At 42.3% G+C, this 19,591-nt stretch overlaps 1 long non-coding RNA gene across 1 annotated transcript; it reads right to left on the minus strand.

Annotated features, from left to right (window-relative positions):
- Positions 1 to 3,610: 3,610 nt before the first annotated feature.
- On the minus strand, positions 3,611 to 8,350 carry LOC146979619 (uncharacterized). The gene is made up of 2 exons (XR_015036903.1): positions 7,525 to 8,350; positions 3,611 to 3,876 (listed from the first exon to the last, which is right to left on the minus strand). It is a non-coding gene; the product is annotated as an uncharacterized LOC146979619 (long non-coding RNA).
- Positions 8,351 to 19,591: the final 11,241 nt, after the last annotated feature.

A 19,591-nucleotide genomic window follows, 5' to 3' on the forward strand; every position in this document is an offset into this window, starting at 1 on the left:
CAGTAACTATGTAGCTATAGAGCCAGCAGTTACTTAGCTAGGAAGCAGAAGAAAAGAGCTCACAAGACTCTGTCCAAAGGTAACAAAACCAGTCTGAAAGCAACCCCATACAGATACCTATGGATATGTCTTTATTCAGTCAGCACAGAAAAACTAGGGCAAAAAGGATCATATTACAGTTAAACAACTTAAAGGTGATGGCACCTGACCAATAAATGTTCTTACACAAAACCGCAAATTATATGTATGTTTGAACAAATTAAACAAACCAGATGTATTAATTACTGAACTTTCAAGGGGCTGGTATGCATGCACTCTTATTTCCCTGTGTTTTCAGTTAACCAGCCGTCGGCTCCATAGCTTCATATTAACTGAAACATGACAGCAGTTTCAATCTTCTTGCCTAACTCTTGGCAAGTTAGCAAAGAAACATATTTCCATTGTTAAAAATAGTTCTGTAGCTATTTTTTAGCATAATAAAGTCTAACTCTCAAGAAAGAAAATAAAACGTGTTTTTATTTCTTAAAAAAGTTCTCAAAAAAAGTTGCGCTGTTCATTTAAGGCCAGTGTTTTGGCAAACTGAATCAAAGCTGCTGGAAACTTTCCAAGACATTTTCCCCAATTTGTCAACCTGTATGAACTTAAGTGCATGGTAATATAACAGTCATACGTTTCATGTTCCAGTGCCCCACCTGCCTCCTGTCTGTTGTACGGTAGATTAGCGGCTCCTTGTCTAACACGTGTTTCAAGGTTGATTCATGTCTCAGTTTTCAGAGGAGGCATCTGCAGCTTAAAGGAAAAAACCTGCCTAAAATAGTGAAAAAACAGCTGTTGGTAGTATATCTATCATTTCCAAAAACCATTTGTTTTCTTTGACGGTGTTCATTCACTTGTTCATGTCCGAGGTCACAACGGGCTGGAGTTCAGAAGCAGTTTTGTGGAAAAATTTAAATAAACACGCAGTCGCAGACGGTCTCAATCTCAGGACTCATGCAGACCCACACACAGTCCATACATGAACTGCCATTTCTTTGGCATTTGGGACGACACGTCAACTCCAGATGAAACAAAATTCCTGGACTCGGGATCGACCCCGTGACACCGACACACTGCTGCCTCTGTTTGATGGTGTAATTCTTTCCCACTGCAGACCACGCGCGCCACGTCACAAACGCTGCTCATCCGTACATGGACACCAGGTGGGACACTGGTTTTATTGGTCACCCTTTGGCTGTTCAGCATCTGGTCAACCGAGCAAGCCTTCTGGTTCATGGACAGGACAGACGTGTTCATGTGGTGTGTACTAATATAGCAGCTCTCCGGAGATTACACAAAAACTTAGAGTTCACAGCATGAGGATGTTAAAGCTGTTATTAAATGGCTACTAGCCTACTTTTCAGACTTTATGAATATTGCATGTACGGGTACAGGCCGTTTGAGTCAGTGGAAATGTTAAAGCAGAAGTAAGCGGAATATTTGTGTTAATATAAGTCTTAAATAGTTATAGCTTCAGACAGCAATCACTTACATAGAGTGTTTGGTCTGAAACACGGGTCTGTCAGTCACTCTGCTCTGCTGTAAGCCGAGGAGAAAACTTTCCTTGTATCCTACAACCTTTATCTAATGAGGAGAGAGAGCGGCATAAAGGGGCAGTCCTCTCTGTGTGTGCAGCCAAGGGATGCGCGTGAATGTGGTGACGTAGGGACGAGGGCGGGGACCGCTAACTCCATCGGCTGACAGGAAGTTAGCCAAAACCACCGGATCGCTTACTTCTGCTTTAATGTTGGCTTAGCAGGTGTTTAGCCGTTGCCAAGTCAAAGCACTGGACAAACTGACCTGCTGTCGGACTAAAGTCAGAGCCAAATTTCACCAAAGTCAATGGTGTTCATCCTCTGGGGAAACTGACAGTAGAAAATTTAATGGTAATCCACTCAATAGTTGCAGAGATTTTTCAACCTGGATCAAAGTGGTGGACCGACCAGCTGATATCCACAGAGCCACATCGCTAACTTCGCTAAAAATGTAGATTCTTAAGTGAATGTTTATCTTGGCAACACCTCTTTTTACATTCAACTTACTGGCAGCAGCAGCAGCAGCAGCAGCAGCAGCTCCCGACGCAGACGTGCAAACCTCAGAGGTCATAACTTATTCATGAAAAATAATTCTGCTTCATAGAGTTAGGTTTTTTGTACAGCTGATAACTATTACTTTTCGTCTTGTGATTTACTGGATGCTTTCACCTCTCCGGGCCAACTGAAATAATCACAGAAGGATGGTTAAAGCACTGCACTCACAACTGATGTGCACACTGAGGCCACAACCTGTGATAAGAGCTGCACGAGTAGATTATGCTTCATCTCAAGCTGTCACAAGATAAAAGGTCGGGAGATGTTGGGCTGCTGCAGAAGTCTCCCTACGGACTAAACCATTTTACTCTGTTTTATTTTTAATAACTGGCCAGACATTATTGGAGAAATATAAAAAGATGAAGCATGTTGAAGCAGCTCTGGGAATGAATTTATTAACTAGAGATCAAAGATATTTCCCAGAGTGAACGGAGCGTATTTCCTCAACTTCATATTTTTCTCTTTCAAACTAAGGTCCCGAAGGTCATTGACCTTCCTACTTAACCCCCGACCCGCCAGCCCCCAGTGACCTACACACACGCTCACACTTTCCAAGATGATTCATTTAAGAAAACAAAACGAGTGGCACCAGGACCCTCTCGTCTCTTTCTCCCATCTGGAGACACGGCCGTCGCGTTCATTAACACCTGACCACTTTTCAGGGAAGTGAGTTATTAGACTGTCACTGTTTATAGAGCAAGAGAAGAAAACAAATGAAGGAAACTGAAAATCAAAGGCAGCAGGTCACCGGCCATCTCGTGTTTGACGTTTCTAATACTTGTTCAGTGTTTGTACAGGATTCCCTAATATGTCGTATGGCTGGTAGCTGTCTGCCTCGGCCGCTCGGCCTGCAGGAAAGCAGTGTGGCGGATTCCAGATGAGTGAGTTCACGCTGGGTCTGTGTGAGGCAGGCATACCTTAAATTTCCATGGAAATGTTGCTGTGGCACCGAGCACAAGTCAAAGCCTGCTGTACGAGGCTCATTGTACAAACAGGGTTTTATCCCTCGTATGTTTCCTTTTGTGCAAATTAGACAGAGTTAAATAAGTTTCACATTAACGGAGTCATGGTCCCTTCTGCCCATTACATTGCCAACATGGTGGGCCAGGGTATTATACCTTGTGTTACTGTTCAGCTGACAAGCTACAACGGCTCCATGTCAGTTTCTCCAAGCAAACGGGGATTTATTAACAGGATCACTGGGTTTTCTCCTGACTCTTTAATCTGATAATTGGCCTCAAAGCCTTAAAACAGGAGAATAAACCTTTTATAACAATCCTGCAGCTCCTAACTCACTGTCAGTGAGATTGTCTCATCACTAAAAGCCGCAGAAACCGGAGCCTTTAAGAGTGAAGTTCTTTAAAGAGCAGGACTGTGAACACCAAGAATGTCCCCTTTCTCCTCCAGCTTGTGCCTCAGTGTTTTATGTCCCCCTTTTTTTCTATCTGGATATATTTATAGCTTCTTTACTTTGTCCCTTCTCATCAAAGCCCTCCCATTTCATCTGTCTGTCCTCTGTCTCTCCTCATCACCAGGTCAAAACAGAACAGATATTTTCCACATTTGTTCCTCTGTCCCAGAAATGGCCTTTTCAGACATCAGATTTTCCCCCTCCGATAAATATCTCATCCTCCTGTTGAGTAGATACCTCTCCTGCCTTTGGTCCCTGGTTCTCCTGCAGGGCCTTGTGGGTACGTATTCAGCCCGGCTTCCTCCCGGCATGATGTCATTTCAGTTTTGGCTGCATGAACTGTAAGAGGAAAAGGAGGAAAAAAAAGAAAAACACAGTTAGCAAAAACAGAACTAAGGAATGCAAACTGACTGACTGCTATGAAATCCATCAGGAGAGAGGAGGAGTGTGTGCGTCCTCATATCTTTAACCAGTCTGGGCAGGGTGTACTGTAGAAAGGAGTCTGCTGCTGAGATTACAAATGGGCCCAAATGGTATTCTGTAGCTCTTGCCTCCCATAACAACCTTAAAAGATCACCTTGGCTTGGATATACGGAAAATACGAAGGGCATCTGTTTGCTTAATCATGTGATTCATAGTTAAAACAGGGATTATGGCCCCAAAAGGCAAAATAAAAATTGGCATATACTTTCTTATTATTAGAGGCAGAATCAAACCCTATGATCCCGAACTCTTAATGTTTGTTTTTAGTTTTGCTTTTTATCATGAATATTATTCTTGTTACATTAATCGCGACCTTGACCCTGGGAAACAATGGTGTCCAACAGGGAAATGAGTGAAAACAAAATCATTTTATGTCCTTGGTTCCTCATGAAAACATACTTTCCACACAATCTCCTTGTATGATGAGGAGGTCAATGCCAAAATACTTGATAGAAATTCAAGACCAGACACCAAAGTGTGGGTTTGATATTTGAGTAACGGCTGGTTAAATGATACCAGAGAGAAGAAATTACTCCAGGAATGCTAGAAAACTTGTGATATATGAGTTGTTTGGTGAGACCAGAGATGATACAGATTTGCGTCGCCATCTGTGATCAGTAGTAAAAAAAAAAAAAGTGTCTGGAGGCAAAACTCCCGTGCAGCTGTGATACGTTGTGGAAAAATGCAAACATGTGAGCCTCAAGTAGAATGACAGGTCTCATCGCAGCAAAGCCTCCATCACAGCAATATGCAATATGGTTTGAATATCTAGAAATCATCAAAAGAAGCTGTGATAGAAACACAGCACGGGTGACTAAAAAACTATCCAACCACATGAGCCAGATCAGACTTCCTGAAGGCGTTTCTGAGACAAAAAGCACCGAGGTCATTTGAGTGGAGGAACAAATCTGCTGTAAAGGACTCGGTAAACAGACCCAAATATTTACAGCCTCAGAGCGAACATTCCCACTGACACTCGTCTGTGTGGGTCTCTCATTCGTTCACATAGACAGATGAGTTTCATTGATGCGTTTGCTTCTAAAAATATCCTTACCACCTGCATATCTTTGTTTGACCCTTTAACTATGTGGCTCCCTTTTTAAATGTTTGTAGCACTGAAAAGTTTGCAGGAGTTGTCTGCCCACTCGGAAAACTCAACATTTGTCACAGCTCTTACATTTATTCAACTTTGACCACAGATGTCCTTGAAACATGACAATGTAATTCAACACAACTTCTCCACACTGTAATCACGTATGCAAACCAAGTTTATATCTATAATTATTATTTTATAGATAAACATCTATAATATGTTTCAAAATGTTTATGACCAGACTTGTTGAAAATGATTCATACATGTACTGCTCAGGTCCGCCTTTGGCTCTCAAAGTGGAATATGTGGAACGTCATCGAGACTTGATTATACCTCATCAAAAAGTGGATCAATTTCATTAACCTTTAAGTAAAATCAAGTCATTTGAGGCCAAATTCAATGAAATTTTGTGGCCTCTTAAAATGATATTACGTGGTGATATGCAAAATGTAATGGCTTATTGCACCTGGTCCACCCGAAACTCCACTGGACAAGAGTTGGGTGGCTACAGTGGGTCTTAACCAGTGTGCTTGCAACAGGTGTTAACTCACAGTGATGGAATAGCATCCAATCCAAGTTTATTTTCTACCCCCTGATGAATGTAACTCAATCCACTCTAATTAGTGTGGTCTCCTGAGAAATATATCTGTCCATTTAGCTTGTGTTCATAATCTAGTTAGCTTTGTTTGCTATTTGATGCTAGGATGATTGTGTGTGTGTAGGCCTATAGCTGATGAGAATAGCTCTGTAGGCCATGAGCAACCAAAACAGAGAACTAGAAGATGTCAAGTCATCCTTTTCATGTTGTCAATATAGAAAATATCACATAATATCTCTTAATGCAGCTGTTTTATCAGCCCCTATATAGCATATTGATTATGATGGGGTTTCCTAACTTTCCCCTGGTATCGGCTCCACACAGGATCAAGGCTGAAGGAGCCTGAATGGAATGTTCAGGAATGTTCCGGAATGTTATCACCACAGTTCTTTGCTCAGGGAAATGAAGCCCCGCCCACAGGAACAACACGGTTGCCAGGTAACGGAAAAACCCCTTGATAGTGGCCACAGTTCCTTTGTGTGTCTGTGTGCGCGCATGTGTGTGTGTGTGTGTGTGTGTGTGTGTGTGTGTGTGTGTGTGTGTGTGTGTGAGAAAATCGTTTACTTTAGCCCCTGAATACAATTAAAAAATCAACTTTGAGATATGAAGTTATCCTTGTAAAAAAAAAAACTTTTTTTTTTTTTTTTAACTTTCCACACAGCGATGAGAGGAAGCTGCCAAATAACTGATAGAAATTCAAGGACAGACACTTTACTGTGGATTTAATATTTGGATAATGGCTGGTTTAAGTGATACCAGAAAAATGACATTACTTCAGGAATGCTAGAGATTAGCGCTAGATGTTAGCAATTAGGTTGTGCCATTAAATAAATCTCCTTACTTGAGCAATGTGTTGGTTGGTTGCTAGGAAACATGTAACGCTCCAAGAACAATGGATATTGTAAACCGCTGCAGATACTGTAGGCCTATAACTTTTGCAAATTAAAGTATCATTTTGTTCCATTTGTGTCTCCACATACATAAATATAGCTTTCACATATCTACTGTAGGCTAATTGAATTTATCTATCATTGGCACAATGTTTTGTAAATCTGAGATATATTTTTATACAGTGTAGGCCTAATTAAATTAATCTTAGGCTACATCAGTCTTGAACAGCAATTTGTTTTAAATCAGATTAGTTTAAACTTTAGTTCATAATGTGGGTCTTATCAGTCACGTCACTTAGCTACACTAGGCCTACAGTTAGAGGGAGTAAATATTCAGTCAGTGTGTGTGTGTGTGTGTGTGTGTGTGTGTGTGTGTGTGTGTGTGTGTGTGTGTGTGTGTGCGTGTGTGTGCGTGTGTGTGTGTGGTGCATCCTGTTTTAATTCAGTGATGACAAAGCCAAGATTTTTTACAAACAGCTGGTGGAACTAAACGGCTCCTGGCAGGACAATGGGATCTCATATCACAGTTTATTTGATTTATATGTTTATGTATATGTTTTTAATTGTATTATATCATATTTAATTAACACATTAGATTTGCATCTTTAGTGACAAACAAAGCTTTGAGGTTGCAGGCCACCAGATCTCCTCACGCTGTCCTTATCTGCAGCTGTAAATCCTTAGTTACATGCATTATTAATTTGGTAGCACGTGCTCTGCAATGCAAAACAACAGCATTGTACATAATCACTGTCAGACTCTTTATAGGCAATATCCTATACAACTTGTTTGTGACTACAGAGTTACAAGGCCGGCTCTTTCAGACAGACACACCCTCTCACTCTCACTCCAGCAAACAGATTAAAGGCTAAATTATCAGTGCATGTGTTCAGCTGTTATTAAAGCATGTTGCTACTGCTCACCTCTATCCCAAAGATATCAAGGGATTTTTATGAGTCTGACTCTGCCAGAGCTGTGCAAGTTGAATGAGAAAGCTGAGCAAGCCAAGAGTGCACCAGAGGGTTTCTGTGGTTATGAAAAAATATCTATAAAGGACGAGAGCGTGGCTTCTCTCGCTGCATTCTTTCCTTCATCAGGAATTCACTGAGGTTTGGCCACGCACTTTTTACTGGAACCTTTTCCTGTTCGCCTGGGAATAACAAGACTGTCCTTTTTTTTTTTTTGTCCCTGTGCACTTTGAACAGAGAAGCTGCAGACTGTGCTACAGAGCCAACCAAATGCTCACGGCAACTCCACACCCACAGTTTAATCCTTTAAACACTGCATATCACACAGAAACAAAGCGAGCCCCCGCTCCCAGTGTCCGAAACAGACCCCAGAGAGCCGCAGAGCTCATTTCCCTGAGAATAATGCTCTCCATGCAGATCTGCTGCGAGCTCCAGTTCAGGGTTTTGTCCCCATGACTGGTTCCCTTTTCAGCTGCGGACAGATTGATGAAGCAATGACGCTCATAATTGGATTCCAGCATGGCACATCTCTGCTCTGTGCTCAGCTGGAGCTTATTGTTTTTGACCAGCATTTAATCCACGGCTGATTGGGGTCTATAAATTCGACAGACAGGAGATGGCATGGGGATTTACAGCTCCAAAAAGACATCAGCGCCCTGACAAAACATTCCAGCGACAACTGTTTAATTGTGAACTCATCTACAGGTTTTCCACAGCCAGATGGACAAAGGGCGCATGGAGATATGAGAGCCTGTGAATCTGGGATGATCACAAAGGCTTTGCAAACGCATGTCTGTTTATAATAAATGGTAGAGTCCAAACACCTCAAACAGAGCCAAGGAAAACTTGGAGTCTGATAGCAGAGAAGCAGTTGAAGGACAGAAGAGAAAGAGACGTTGTGTACCGGCAAAACCAGTATAAACGTCTCATTTCTGTTGCATCAACAAATATCTTCATCAGAAAGAAAAGGTGGAAAAAGGAGAGACAAACATGGAGGACAAGGGAGGGATGCACTTTTTTATCTTAACATTTTCCCCTTTGACTGTCCCATACTACATCACTCATTAACTTGTTATAGGAAATAATAATTGCGTAATCCTGATAAGAAAAAACAATATTACAACCCTGGGTAATCATTTTAACACACTAATCCAGCGCATCTGACATCGAGCACCAATTGTTCCTGTTTTTCCATGAAGCACATGAAGCAGCACAAATGTCTGGCGGCTCAGATCAGGCAGTGGGACGAGTGACAACAGTCTGTAATCACAGAGAGAGAGGGAGGGAGGGAGAGAGAGAGAGAGAGAGGCACATGAGGCGGCCGAGGTGGCCAAAGCCTGATCTCAGTACAGACGAGGCTATGCTGCAGCTGTGTGTCCTCACATTCAACTCCCATCTAGATCCAGATTAGCAACACTGTTACTCAGCCAAGACCTGCTCCCACTGACTCTTGGACGTAAGTAAACATAAGGTTTAGTCCCTCATCTTTTTATTGGCGCATTTACATACATTACATTACTCCATAAATCACATCTATCATCATAATCAGCAGGCTTACGTGTCACAGACTCCTATTAAAAGCAGAGGACAGTGATGCATTTTGACAATTGGTGATGATAACACACTGCAGCAGGTGGTAACTCTTATTCAGTTTCGGTTCGTCTGATTTCAAACAAATTGTTTTGTCTCATTTGATTCATAATAGAGGAACAGTTCACTGAACTGAGCGTCAATTTGGTTTGAGTGTGAACGTTTATTCAAATAATCTTAAACATGTATTGTTGTTTCATCCTGACATCTGACTGAAAGCTCCAGTTATGACACAATGTGATGTATTGTTCTATCGAAAAAAGATGTAGAAAACGTCGATAAAGCAAATGTAGTGTAGACAAAGCAGATTTAAAAGCATTTAAAGAAGGTTGTGCAAGGTTTTATGAGGTATAAAACGGATGCAGGCCTTTGAAAGCAAAAGATGCTTTGTCCACACTCTTTTCTGTTTTGTCTGCAACAACAACAAGCAAAACTTGTTCAAGCATCAAGCAAAACTTTTGGCAACAGTCACCGGCCTCGACTACAGAGGTGAAAATGACGCAGATAGTGAAACAAACATGTTACCTACACAGTGGCCTTTGCTAACAGCTGTTGTGGAGTTAAATTATATGCATTTTAACACTGAAACTCTCTAACGTTCCTTGTTTGCAGTATTTTTTGTAACTAATCAGAACAGACGGTCTGCTTCCTGTTAGAGGTTTGCACATGCCAAGGTGTACAGTGGGGAGAATAAGTATTTGATCCCCTGCTCATTTTTGCCCTTATTTCACTCGATCAAATGTAAATTAATTTATAATCTTTATATGATGATATTATTTCTGGATTTTTTTGTTCATATTCTGACTCTTTTTGTTAAAATAACTTACTGGTAACATAAACTGTAGACCATTCATTTCTTTGAGGGAGAGCAAACCTACAAAATCAGCAGGGGATCAAATATTATTTGCCCCACTGTATGTGGTTGCTCAGGTATATGTATGTATGTATATTCAGGTGTGTTAGTATGGATGCATACTGAAACCGCTCAGTCAGGTGGTTGTAGCGGAAACATCAGTCTTGTCTTTACTGAGCCCACCCTGCTGCGCCGCTGTGACACCACTGTTGGGTGCTCACTCAGCTCGACAAACTGCTTTTCAGTCTGGTGTTAAAGTCTCCTCAGGGTTTTCCACGAGAAATGTTTATTTTTAATAAAACACCACGCAGAGAAACCATTTAATAGAATCTGTATATATTTTCTCTTTTCCATTTCCCATAAAGTGGAAGAAGCCGTGTCATGTCTCTACTAGCTCCTGTGCAGCTGCGGTGCTTGTGTGGCTGTCACTTTCCCCTCTCACGCTGGGGCCTTGTAGCCAGGAGGTGTTGTTGAATTATGAGCCTGCGACTTGGCAGGGTGCTGAATGACTGTCAGCTCAAAGAGCGCCGCGTTGCCAGCTCCGCCGTAGAACTGAAGGAACTCTGCTCGGCCGCCAAGTCCCAGATGCCCTTTAGCCACCCACAACAAACACCCCGAGGACATGTGAAAACCACAGAGGGTTTGACCTTCTGTCATTAGGTCCTCTAATATTGAGATCTTTTCTCACTCAGTACAAAAACAAAAGCTTGCCCCCCTTACGATTGCATAAAAGCTTGACTAAGAATGTTATTTCTTTTCCAGTGCGCTGTTACGCAGTCACAGTTTCTACATTTTACAGCTGCTTATTATAGCTCCCACATGTAATACGGAGCTCCACTGGAGCAGTTTGAGGGGGATAAGTGCTGTGTTCAAGGTCGTTTCAATTCCTCCAAGTGTTTCTAAGGACACAAACCAGCAAATCCAAAACCACAAACTGACTTATGTAACAGATCAAACAACTAACTAATAAACATTTAGTAATTTCAAATAATCTTGTAGTAAAGCTGCTAAATATTAAGTTCCAGTTTCATCAATGGAAGAGAAAATGATTAATAAATCAGCAAGTTCATTAAAAATGGAAAAAAAACCATTAGTTCCAGGCTCTGAATAAAACCTCCAGTGTCCTCAGGTTACATTTGGTACAGAGGCAGAAACAAGTGGACACACAGGTCATTTCCCATCTAAATCAAATCTGTCTCTTCCTGCACATAAAACAAAAATATGGAAACAGTGAGCGGGTCAATGCACCACAAACAGAGTGAACCTGCCGCCCATAAATCAGAGCGTAGACAGCTCTGTAACAATGGACTGCACCTGACCCCTCCTTGCTGCTGCAGGGTGGTGGGAGTCTGAGGATCTGCAATGACCCAGCAGGACCAGAGCTCCACTGTTACCACACAAAACGAGTACAAAAACAAATAGCAGTCACTTCTAACTACACGTCAGGGTGTGCTTTATGATATCAGGCTGCTTCAGTTATGCTTTACACAGAGAACAGGCAGGAGAGACAAAGAAATGTGCTGTTGGGGTATTACGCATCTTAAAGCCGTACTGTGCAAGAATAGTTCTGTTTTTCCCCCCACGGTTATGGAGATTTTGTTTTTACAGCACTGTCATAAAAACGAGTTGTGAATTGAGCCTTATGGACACATGTATTCGTTGTCAAGCTGAAGCCACAAAACTGGCTGAGACGACAAAATGGTGAGTTCAATGTCAGCCTAAGCTTTCACCAACGAGTTAAAACTAATCCAAGATTGACCCTGTCCACTCACATCTACTCTTCTCTTCTACTACTAGTACTTCTTCTCCTCCTTCAACAACGTCTTCTTTTGTCTTTTCAATGCCTCTAGCATGAAGATGATGATCACGTTGAGAATAATAAGCCAGCTAACTTGATCTTGGTGTGTGTGACGTGTTGCCGTAAAGCGCTGCAGGACAGGCAACCAAAGAGCAACACCAGACCAGCTGGATGTACTGTGTCAAAGGGTCCATTATTCTCCTTGTTACAAGTCAATGACACATCCAAGTGTGTTTTTTTTTATGCTTTAATGAGTAACATGGAAATAAACAGGGCACAAACAAGCCGGAGGTGTGTGTGGGAGCTGCAGCAGAAGAGCTGGTGCTGCTGGTGGAGTTGATTTCACGCGGCCTCCGGTTACTGAGCTGTGTTGTTGCTTTTACAGAGTCGCCCAGACGCCATGTGACAGACAGATGGAGCGTGAAGTCATGACTCACATTGACACTCGGGTTTAGCACCGCAGTGACCAAGCGTGACAAAGGTTTAAAACTCAGAGAGCAGCTCAGCGAACCTGAGACCCTGCACTCTCTTTTCTCCTTACAATATCTTGATTTTCCAAGGCCAAGTTTTTTCAAGGCCAACACAAAGAGACGTGGAGCTTTTTCCACTCTCCAACTTTTTATTCACTCTCCAACTTTAGCTTTTTTTCGCTCCGTCCTCCTTCTTCTGCTGTGGCTGTAACGCCGGGAAACTCAACAGCATATCCAACAATGTCTCTTAAGTCAAGCAAGAGTAAGAAAGTTAACATTCAGCTCTCTCTCTCTCTCTTTCTCTCCATCATCTGATACTCTCTCACTGAGTTGCAAATGGTGTCAGATTCAACTGGGTCAAGGCGTGGTGGGGCAGAAATGCTGCGCAGAGAGAGAGAGAGAGAGGGCGAATACAAGACACACCACCGACAGTCTGGGTGTGAACACACGTTACTCCTCCGGACGCCGATTCTTGTGGTTTCTCTCATGTGTTACATCTAGAGTTGTAAAGTTTTTTGCTGCAGCAGTCCGGGCATGTGCAACATATTTGCTGCGCCCCACATGGTAAACGGCGCGTGGGAGCGAGGCCAGGTATCTTAATCCCCATCACCCTTGGGATTCCCCACCAAGAGATCCCATTAGTGAGGATAAAAGCTGTAATGTAGTCCGGAGAGGCTCGGTGGACTTGTGGTGTGCTGCAACCCCCACAGTCCAGCAGTGACCTCCATCTGATCCCTCACTAACTGGAATTACAGCTCCGGCTCCAACAGGCAGTGTAAAAGAGCAATGAACTGTAAAGCATTTTGATGTCTAAATGAACAACATACGCACAAGCAACAAGTCCAATAAAGGGCACCTATGAATCTGGAAAGAGCAGCAGTATTTGCAGATGCCGTAGAAACCGCTCCAAACACTCGAGGCGGTGTAAAGAGAGAGGATGGAGTTTCACCCTCAAAAACATTTTAAAAACTAGTGTCAGTTGTCTGGAGAGGAAAGAAAAAGCTGCTGTGTCATAAACTGGCAGGGATAAAAGTGACGTGCATTTAAATGTGAGTCTCACAGATGAGGAACAAAGGAAACCAAGAGGACTGAACTGGTCTAGATTCTTCTGGGACATACAGTACAGAGCAGCACATAGTCCTGTGGGTCGGCAGCTGGTGTCACTGAGCAATAATCACACACGATGTGAGCACGTGAAATAATTCCTACTACCAGATCCGGAGATCAGGAAATTTATTCACTTTAATGATGTCTGGAGAGCGATCAGAGCAGGTGTCAGAGCGTGAAGGATGAAGGAATCGGAGACACCTGAACATGAAACGCAACCTTCATCCTCGAACGTGAGCGAAGGATGAAAGGAAAAGAGGCAGGATCACGCGCCGCCGGAGAGCAGATGGAGTCAAGTTATAACGATCGATGTTCATGATTAAATAAAACACCGATCGACACAAAGCAGAGCCGAGTTCATCATCACAGGTACACAAACAAAACTGCAATCAGTGGGAGGGAGTGGGTAATGAGCGAGAGCTGAATTCCTCTGGACTGCATTCACCGTGCGCGTCCTGGCCTCGGTTCTGTGTGTAATCACTTTAGTATGTTTCCCCTTCATAGTTTATTTTGTGCTTTTCACTAAGAAGTGAAATCCGAGGAAGAAAAGTTTGTTCAGAAGTCACTGCCCTCGAGTGACCACTTGTCCCAGAACTAAACAATGAGGACAGAGTTTCCTGAGCAGAAAAAAAAACACACGGATTGAACCTCATCTGTGACCAATGTAGAGAAACAGATCTGTGGCTGAGGTATCGTTAATTTTAAAAGCATAATACGCTCACAATATGTCCAGGAAACAAGACATTACAGCTTTTAATGACTTGGCTGTTGGGAAACAATGTCCAAGGCCTGATTTCGTTAGGAAGCGGGCAAATTTACGCCGTCGTCTGAAAGTGTTTTGCCATTTTCAAGCTCTCACTGTAGCTGCAAAGTAAAATTCTCCAAACTCGGCACAAATGTTTTGGGAATGAATCTAAACCTCAGATTTTATCACGTCGACTCGACACACATGCTGAGCATTACTGTTTTCTTCTCTAATTCCTACCGTGCGTGAAAGTGCAACTAAGGCCAATATAAAACAGTAATAAAAAAGTGTGAACAGTTTTATTACTGTTGTCTTCCACAGTGGAACAGGTTGGATGTTTATCATATTAGGGAAATGACACCTGCACATATGAATATCGTTGTTGACGTCACCATCAGAGGAGAGGAGAGGTTAACTGCTTACTTTCAATGATTTCTTTTAGTTGTTTTATTTCATTTGTGTCTTGGAAACAAAGCTAACCTACTCCATTAACGTTGATTAGTGCTTTTATGATGTGATAATATTATTAATTACACTTAAACAGCTTGGAGTGTGTGATATCCAGCTGTTTAAAGGAGTATTCAGGGATTCATAGATTCACGTATATGCAAATAACACGTGAAAGTGTGAAATAAGAAAGAAATCCATTACAAATACATGTCAACAAAAGTCACAAGAGCAAACACACAACACGCAGGGCGTCTATGTGCCGATACAGACACAGGAGCTGGACTATTGTATTGATGGGTTGGTGAGAAGATGCAGGAGCCCTGAGGTTTGGTGTTTTCCTTCACAGCCAATGATAACAGAAGAGTTTGTTGGACAGGCCCGAGATTTTCCACCTCCTGCTCCACAGTATAATGCTGAGAAATATTTGATCTTGGGTATGAACTCTAGAAGTTTCCATCTCTCCCTCTCTCTCTCTCCCTCTCCAGAGCACAGAGCTGATATTGTTGTCAAAGCCGTGACTCTTTTACAGTGGCACGTTATAGAGGCAACAGGAAACCATCTGGGAGAAGAAACGGTCAAATAAAAAAAAAAAGAAGAGGTTGACCGACCTCCCCTCCCTCCCTCCGAGTCCGACGTCACTCCTGCTGTATGTTAAATATGGAAACACTAAAGCTGTAACACTTCCTCCTTCTTTACGCTCACATGCACGCACCTGGTCAAAAGCTCCCGGTCGTGGCCACTTCATGTGGAAACAAACAACCATATAAACCAGTGTCATTTCCCCAATTAGCAGAGGAGAGGAGCTCTGGAGATGAGGAGAGACAGCAGCAGCTTCTGGAGTCAGCATGAAAGCTGCTCATTTGCTAACACCCCGCTGGGTTAATTCAACCCCTGCATGAGTGTGTATGTTTTCACACTGGCCTACTGAACTCTTTCATTTCAGGCCATCGGAGGACTTCTGGTGTGGACAAATAGACTCAAAGGAATGAACACATGATGGAGCCGCGAGCGAGCCGCACACTCACACTGACAAAACTAAACATATCATGAAGCACGGATTTAAAAAGTTTGTCTCTATTGCTTTTTGTTGAGCTTCAGATTTCTGTGATTTAAACTAAGCTTTGTCTATTCCCTGGAGAATAACATGAGCATATAACACAACTTCATATCTATGTATATCATTGTAATTCATTTGTCTACTACATACAAATTGTGAATCATTCAAGTTTTCAGGGATTTAGAGTAATATACTGTATATGCAACAAAAAAAAGTGCAAGACACAAAAATGAGTCTGGATAAAACCATTTAACGTCAAAAAAGAAATGTGCAAGTATATTTTTTAACAACGTAGAACTGCACTAATATTTTTGAGTCATTATCACTAAATATTCGTACAGTTTTATAGGCAGTGGTGTCATTCTTCATATATTTTTTTGGTTGTTGGCACCTTTACATTACAATGAACAAAATGAGAAGATAGATTTAAAGGCATAGTTCAACATTTTGGCAAATTGGCCCATTGCCATAATCCCTGTAGTCATAGCAGTAGGTTCGTTACTTTTAATTGTCGGTACAAACTGTTTTTAGAGCGGCGGAGCAGAGCCGTGAGCTGCTCAGAGCTACGCTATGGAGGCTAATGGGATTTCTTGGTTTCCCTCATCAAACTCATCAAATACACAATCCAACAACTCCAAAACGCTCTGGTGGACAAGTTGTGACCTGCACATTCACCACGCTATGAGATAATAACAGAACGTTACCAGACAGAGTTGTTTTAGAGGTAAATTCAGAGACTGCTTGCTGAAAAACTGCCCCTGACGGAAACGCGCATCAGCGGTTTTGCATGAATTTACCTAGAAAACAACTCTGCCTCCATAGCGTAGCTCTGAGCAGCTCGCTGCTCTGCTCCACCATTCTAAAAATAGCTTGCACCGACAATTAAAGGTAACAAACCTGCTGCTAAGACTATAGCGATTATGGCAATGGGCCAATTTGCCAAAATGTTGAACTATCCCTTTATAGAAAATAAGGGACATCATGCATGTGGGTTAGATTAGATAAGATAAATATATGTGCAGAAAGTCAACGTTTTTGGTATCAGTAGCCCTACTGTACGTGCTCTTCTCTGTATGTATGTGTGTGTGTGTGTGTGTGTGTGTGTGTGTGTGCGTGTGTGTGTGTGTGTGTGTAGTTGTGTGTGTGTTCACAGCTGGTTTTAATATCAGAGGAACTGGCAAATCAGAAAACTGTCAAAACCAGTGAAGGGAAAAAGGGATTTGGAGCTAAATACCATAAAAGAAAAAAACACATACATTAAAACAGTCGTGTTGACATAGGTATTTGGCTATTTTCTATAATCAATCTAATCCATCTCGGTGCGTGTGTGGATAAACACAGAGCCAAGACGCTGTGAAGAAACACCACAGCTGCTCCACTATATGTACAGTTTAGCTGTTTAACCAAACTTCATATACACATTTTATATGATTTTGTTTATTGTGATTGTTCCACAAATCTCATCTCATCTCTACTGAAGGAAAAACAACGAGCCGACCTGTGAGACCGAGCTCAGCGAACATCAGGTCTGCATTAAAGTAACTGCTGTGATAACAGAATAGTTTGCATTGTTTTTTTCTTCTGGGATTATTTTTTTCTTGATTATTAGACTAATTATTTGGTCCATTTAAATGTTCTCGAATGTTTTGCTTTGTCGAGAAAGCCAGAGAGCCTCACTCCATTTTTAGAGAAACATCTATAACACTGCAGTGAGTTTTTTCCATTTCATTTTAAGCAATGGGGTGGTCAGGGAGGTCGCCCTGTGGCTCACCTGATAGGACACATCACCTAGACCAGGGGTGTCAAACTCATTTTAGTTCAGGGGCAACAAACAGCGCAATCTGATCTCAAGTGGGCCGGACTAGTAAAATAATAGCATGATACCATATAAATAAAAAGAACATTGAATTGTTCCCTTTGTTTTAGTGCATTATTAAGATGTTTACAGTTAATGAACTATTCTTTTACGAACCAACTTGACATTTCTTGATTAAATGTGCAATTTCATGCCTCTTACAGTATGTCTTCTATGTAATTTTCACAGTTGGCAAATTCATCCTGAGGGCCGGATTGAACCCTCTGCCGGGCCGGTTTTGGCCCACGGGCCACATGTTTGACACCCCTGACCTAGACGTTGCATTCGCTGCACATCATCCCCTCTCCCTCCTTGACTTTCCTTTCTATCTCCAGACTATGCTAACATAAGAAAAACAAAAATACGGTGGCCCTGAGGGCTCATTGCAAACACATGCAAAGACACAAATGTGCAACAAATGCAGAAAACTTGATCCAGAAACCCACAACACAACCAAGTGTTTCCAAGGAGACAAACATTTCACGGATTGTGGGTCACGCTTTTGTTCAGTGCTCCTTTCTTGACTTCCTGTTACTGGTCTTTAAAAATAAGTTCAGTTTGTTTGGTTTTTATAACAACATACCACATGATTCAGATATTATTATTACATATAGTTTAGCCTTAGCTTCTTTACACTTCTGATGTGTTGTGAGATGTGAGATTTGCTTCTTGTTATTTTGTGTTTGAGTGCATAATGTGTATTTGTTAAGACAAAAACTAATAAACAGTAAAATAAGAAGAAAAAGAACATTGGATAGCATAGCATTATCTCTTCCTGTGAGCTGTTTTTTTGGCCTACTGCAGTTTTTAAACACTAGTAATCCTACTTGAGCTTTTTCCTCTGCTCCGAGCAGCAGGGGACGGAGCTGCAGCAGTAAAGGGGGTTAAGACCTTCATATCAGGATGAAGACGCAGGCCAGGTGGCTGAGAGTGCAGGCCGCCCTCCTGGGACACACAAACCAGCAGTGTGTGTTGACTGGACCGCAGCCCAACCAAGAAACTGGCTGCACACGTGCTTCGAGTCATGTCGACGGCAGACAGCGATTCATCCTGCAGCAGAAACACACACACACACTGCAATGCACACTGGACTTAAGTAGCAGAGATTTCAACAGCCTCTCTCTCCCCAGACTCTCGTTTAAAGAGGCCCAATCGCCTCTGTCTGCGGTCAGTCGGACGCTTCTGTGCAGACTTCACTCTCCACTAACCCTGTGGTAAACCCCTGACTTAATGGCAAAACACAGTCCAGATAAGAGCGAAGTGGAAAATGTGAAGAGACACAGAATGACAAACAGTCTCAGCACAATAGCAGGTTCAGAGCGGAGAGAGGCGGGTTGACGGCGCTTTTCCTAAGGAAACCTGCCAGTGTCAACTGGAAACCTGGACCTCTCGCAGCCACAGGTCAGCAGCTGACGAGGGGAGAAAGCTGCTGAACATCAGCTCCAGCACAGTCAGGGCCCAAGCATAACAGCAAAACGACTGATTCATCTCATCTGAGTCTGGAGGGGGGGGGGGTAGGTATCATCTGAGTGTGTGTAGCCTACACATTCATCTAGTTTTACTTCAGCTCGGACAGTTTGAGGTTAACACAGATTTGAAACAGTAGTTCACCAATTATAAACTTATGCTTCTACTCTAAGTCCCGTCAATACAGCAGGCGCAGCCAGAATAAACTCACATGTTCCCATCATCCATTTGAGCAGCTCCCCACCAGCCAGAGGCCCGTGGTGACCCTCAGTCTGGGGCGCACGGAGAAACACTGCCACCTGGAGGCCAAGAGACAAAACTATGGGCCTAGTCTTGGCATGTGTGTAGTTGAAAATTATTACTTATAATAAATAAAGCTTCCAACTGATATAACAGGAATTTAACAAATTAACTTGTGTATATATAAATATGAACTCTGACAGCTGGTGTTGAAGTGAATCGTATAGTCCAATATGAAACAGTGCGACCTGGTGCACCTACTGTTGTTGGACCTTTTTTTAGTGTAGAAACATTATTCCCAGTAATTAAACAAGCAGCTTATTTTTCCAACGGGACAGGAGGACACCAGATGCAATTATGAGATGATTTAATTTATGTGGCAAAACCATG

This window comes from Trachurus japonicus, chromosome 10, assembly GCF_045865225.1.
Source record: "Trachurus japonicus isolate A0001 chromosome 10, Traja_1.0".
In the NCBI taxonomy this organism is placed as follows: Eukaryota; Metazoa; Chordata; class Actinopteri; order Carangiformes; family Carangidae; genus Trachurus; species Trachurus japonicus.